Here is a 5,581-nt window from a genome sequence, read left to right as displayed (position 1 = left end):
GCAACACACAATGAGCTTAGTTAATTACATAAAAGGATTGACAGGTTGGCATCAGCAGTTTCACCGGCTTGTTACTCTTTCAGTGTCGGCTAATTAGGAATACATGGCAGGTAAAGGTGCACGTATTTGTCACTGTACAGCAAAATGTGTCCTCCGCATTTAACCCATCTGTGGTAGTAAACACACACACACACTAGTGTCTAGGGGCAGTGAGTACAGACACACCCCCAGATAACCCTGTTATCGATAGCCCGGCCCTCTAACCACTACCGGAAATTATGCAGTTGAGATTCCCACATTTGGGGAATTCGCAGGGGTCAGGGCAATGGCTGAGCCTCACCCTGGGTGAACCACCTTCTTGATCATGGTATCTCCCTTGCCAGGTAAGTATCTTGTTACTGGATGTTACTTCAGTTAGGAGTCTGTCCTTTCCTTCTTTTTCTCTCCTCTTTAAAACTTGGTTGATTTCAGTAAAGGGTGCCATGGTTCTAATAATGAGATTTTAGAGATGCACTGATACCAATTTTTCCCTTCCAATACCAATACCAGATTTTCAGGTATCTGCAGAGGCCGAGTACTGTATCGATACCAGCTTGGACCTATCTATGCGATCCTGATATTCATCGTATTCTATTTTTTAATTAGGTTTCATTTTAGTAAAGATAGTGTTCTGTATCCCAAATAAGATATAATGAGCTTGAAGGGACAGCATTTACTGGTTGAGGATTTTGTCCCGAGAAAAGTAGTAAAACCTTGCTAAGCTTGACCAAACAGCTTTTTGATTAGTGTTTAAAATTCACACTTCAGAGCAGTAAGTGAAAGTGCTTGTACAGCAATTTCACATTCAAGTACTCGTCGCTATGTAAAAAGGTACTAAACTTCAGTGTGTGGCCTTTAAACATGTTGCTCAACTCCACCAGAAACGAATTCATGTTCAACGGTACTAAGTACTAAGCTACTTGCTTAATTGCACATCACACGGGCAAATATCATTTTTTGAAAAGCCAGTATATGAACAAAAAGTGCATATTCAGCAAGTTAAATCCCCCCAAAAAGATACGAGGTTTAGCTATACTAATTATTGCACGAATGTGCATTTCTACTCTTTCTGCAAGCACTCTCTTAAATCAGTCAGTGAAGACCCAATTATCAACGACTGGTAAGGACTGGTCATCCAGCACGACAAATTCAACCACAACAAGTTCGACTTAAATTTGATGCATTATAGTCTTTGCTGGTCGAGCCACACCTCAAAATACTGGCGTTACAGATTTTGCAGCGGGGCTTTTTGAAATAATGTGAGAAATAATCCCACACCACGTACAAGCTGCTGGCCTCAGTTAAGCGTCATCCACCTTCAGAAACACACTAATGAAATATTTAACTGAAAGACATTTTTATATAATTATATATAATTTAATATCATTTTATATAGTAAAAATAATTCATATGCATATTGTGGAAATATTATAGGAATTAAATTAGGATATGATTATGAAAATATGCACATTTACCTTTTTTTTTTTTACCACATTTTTACCACAAAACAACAAATTGTATCTATGTATTATCAAAAAATGTAAAAGCTAATATCTGCACCAAGCTTAGCCTGCTGTACCTTGACCTGCCAGGTTTTATTATAGCAGTTCCAGCACAAATATTTAGGCTACACAAATCCTACTTTGTGTTCTACAACTGTACAGATAATTATTTTAATAGATATTTTATTATTTATTATCTGCCCTATCTCAAAATATTACCCGATTATCCTGTTAGTCCATTAGCAATCTCCTAAGCTTGTGTGAAGTATGTAACCTATACATGAGCTATGAGATATTCTATCACACTACAACATGCTGTATTATCACCGGCGCTAACGGCGGCTTCTAAGGGTTAATCACAGGCAGGCAGGCAGGGATGGTCTGGAGCCAAGAAAGAGAGAACAAGAGAAAGGCAAAGGCTGGAAGCCCAAAACCGCCATGCCAACCCTGCTGTTATTTCCTCTTGCCCTGATTCTCTGTGCTGAGTGCAGCGGGAGAAAGATGTAAATAATGTATTTGGGAGGGTGGGAGGGTGGGATGGTTGTGTGTGTGTGTGTGTGTGGGGGGGGGGGGGGGTGAAGCCTGTGGCACTGTAGCAGCTCCGCTTTGGAGAGAAGAAAACAGGCTAGTTATTGATTCTACGCTAGAAATACGGCAGATGCAGTGACCGAAGCAGGTTGATTAATTCAGGAGATGATTGAGAGATGATTGAATGCTATGGTGCTGTTTTGGTGCATCACTGTGAAATCAAATCTGTGAAGGCCAGTTTTACCACTACAACAACAAAGACTTAGTGAATATGACCGTATAGTGCTTTCTGTTAGTAAATCTAGTAGCTACATCTGAGTAGACTATGTGTGGAGGTCAGGATGGGAAATTAATACAAGAAAAAAAAATTTATAGGCCTTTTAGCATGAAGCACGACTGGCATGCCTTTCCACTTGGCTGCTTTGAGACTTGAGCTGTAAGAACTCTGTGGAGACCAAGAGCTCTAATATCTAATATCTAATCTAATATCACTCCCTCCAGCAGTTATAAAGCTGTTATAAATGCAAGTATATGGAATTACTAGAAAGTCACTGCATGCTTTATTGTGTCAAAAGCTCAGCTGGAGAGGGAACAGAGCCCCTGTAACTCTGGGTACGATAAAGACTGGCAAATCTGTACCTGCTTTGAATACTAATGCCCACTCGAGGAAGCCAAGAGAACCTGTGTGATTTCAGTTACCAAAGCTGGTATGAAAGAATCATTTGAAAGCTTCCTAAATTGCTCCTCATAGGCCTCTTTTGAAAGACCACGCATCCAAGATAAACTAGAGTCGGGCGAGCAACTGAAATCTACAGCCTTGTGTTATGTTGATTCAAATCATCCTCCTTAACTGCCAGGCCGAGAAGCCAGAGAAGAGATGATGTAATTCCCTCAGAACGAAGGCTCCCCACTCAAAGGCTGAAATGACTCACTGAACATTACCTTGGTGTCTGAAATGGCTGGATTTTGATCTTGTTTTGAATGCGCAGTCTAAAGAGCACCATTTTCTTAACAGATCGTCTAACCTAGCTGTTTTCTTAATCCATAAACTGCTGTGCAACAGTCGAGCTTCCTTCTAAACCGGTCATGTGATGCACATTGATCTTGATCTTAATAGCAGGGGGAAGAATCGAAGGCTTTTGGTGAGAAAAGCTCCAGTGTGGTGTTCTCTGTTTTGTATATCCATGATAAGGAAGGCCTACCTTATGGTACTGCAAGTGCAGGGATGAATGCAGCCCAGTTTTCATAGCATACGCAGGACTCTATACTCGAGTATATCTAATATACCTATGAAATACACTGCATTTCATCTCAGCTCTCTTTCTGGTCCAAAGAACTGTAGTGATTCTGTTTGATTGTGTCTGACAGACGGCCTCATCTCCCAGAGTGGTGGCGGTCTTTGGGATGTGAATAATTGATGTGGTGATGCAGAGGCAGAAAGGCGTGGGCTGAAAGCAGACCAGCCAGCTCTTCATTCAGTATGAAATCGATTGATCCCTCAGAGAACCAGTACTCAGGTAGCCATGACAACTATTAGAGAGTGCCTACACCATCTGGGGAGGACTAGCGGGTGGCGGCGGGGGGGGTTTTGGGGGTTGTAGAGTGAGCAGCCTCTTGTGTTTTATAATGTGAACTACGAATCCAGCTATGTTCTTTGGAAGTTCTGCTGATTTCTTGCCATTTCATTAAGGCCACAGGTCAGGGATCAAACAGCTAGACTCTAAATGAGGCTGCAACCACCAAAGCCAAGGATCTGAGCAGCATATGTGGACATGCTATTTTGGCCTAATAGTGTTCAGTGCACATTCAGCTGCAACTTGATTTGCTCTGCGCAGATCTGATTTAGCAGAAGCATCACTGCACTAAAACCCGATTGCTGGTTTACAAAGAAAACATCCAACATTCCCTGCATGCATCACGTCACCAAGGCAACCACGCTCTCTTCAGATGGCAGCTACCATGTTGCTAAGTAACGGCTCTGTTATGAACCTGGGAGGAGGCATGTGTGTGACAGAAGGGTGTGTGTGAAAGGAGGGGGGGGGGTTGCACTGGTTTAATAGAAAGGAGTTACATGATGCATGTGTTGGGGAGGGAAGTGAATAGTCCATGCAGATTATACAGGGTTTTGTGTGACCTCGAAATACAGTATCTATCTCAGTATCTGTCATTTATTAATGACTAATGAAATACATTTCCACAACCAGATTCACAAACAGCTGTTCTTTATTCTTCAAAATTAAAGTTCTTTTTAATATTGGGCTTTCAAGGCTGTAAATGACCTGTATTTTGTCTCATTCAAAAAGCAGTCCAGCCTAAAACACCTCAGATAAGCTCAGTGTGATTGGGCAAGGCTAACTGCTGTGGATCAAATGATATCCCCCTAGTGTGGCCTAGGGTGAAAGACATTCCTGTTCTTACATTTGCTTGCTTGAGAAAGGTAGTATACAAAATATTCAAAATAAAAATCTGTGGATATTAAACTTTTAATTATATTTCTGACATATCCATTATCAATAGTTTCCATTGTTTTAGTTTGATGTCATTCATTGCATTACCAAAAAATAATAGATTTGCACATCCAGAGCATAAAATACGTATTAAATGTATTAAATTCAATCATTAATAAGGTATTCTACCTTTTATTCAGACATGAGACGGGGTGGTAAATTTCATCCTAAAATGGTCGCAGTTCTTCATGTCCAAGTTCCTGAGCTAGCACACATGCCAATCAGTTTTTTTTTTAAATACTTAGCATTAATAAAATATATTTTATGTTATGTTGCATTAAACACATTAAGCTTATTGTACCCAGTATTCATTGCACATTGAGTCTTTCTGGCTTGAACATTTTTGATTCCCAAATTAATCCCAAATTAAGGTTTTCCTGGCTGCTCCAAAGGGTCAAATGATGTCACTTTTTTGGGATGTCCTGTAAAGCAAGTTAGTGTGACGGGGTGGTAATAATAAAGGTTTTTTTTTTTTTTTAAGTAATTTGATATTTATTTGGTAATATTTTAGATGCTGATGCCATGTTGGTCAGTATGTGGACATGGTTGGACATGTGACAATCACATGTACTGATGAAAATGAAATGAAATGAAAACTAGGATATTACTTTTTAAGAAACAGTACGTTCTAATATAGCATGTTAATGAGAATGTTAGAATTAATTACCTCAAGCTTTGGAAACACACTTTGGTACACACTTTTTTTTTCTTTGTGTGTATTGCATCTCATTAATTGTCGTAGAGGCAAATGGGACTCCTTCCATAGAAACCTTTATTATTCTTTTATTATTCTTTTATTTTATTTTGTAATGTAAACGTTTGATTGTTTAAAATGATTAACCTACTTCATCAGACATCTTCAAGCATATCCGACACGCTTTTCAAAGCAAAATGGACATTCCCTCTCTACTGGACTTCTACAGAAAGAAAACACTGGGTGTTCAATGAAATGAGTCACTGAAGAATTCATGTGCTTCTTGTGATCTTTCTCTCCCCTCTCACACA

General features: G+C 39.7%; 1 pseudogene; it reads right to left on the bottom strand.

The window, feature by feature from the left end:
• Positions 1-240: 240 nt before the first annotated feature.
• LOC140555028 (U1 spliceosomal RNA) lies at positions 241-391 on the bottom strand (annotated as a pseudogene).
• Between the last annotated feature and the right edge of the window lie 5,190 nt (positions 392-5,581).

Source organism: Salminus brasiliensis, chromosome 4 (genome assembly GCF_030463535.1).
Source record: "Salminus brasiliensis chromosome 4, fSalBra1.hap2, whole genome shotgun sequence".
Lineage (NCBI taxonomy): Eukaryota > Metazoa > Chordata > Actinopteri > Characiformes > Bryconidae > Salminus > Salminus brasiliensis.
This window is presented reverse-complemented; position numbering and strand designations above follow the sequence as displayed.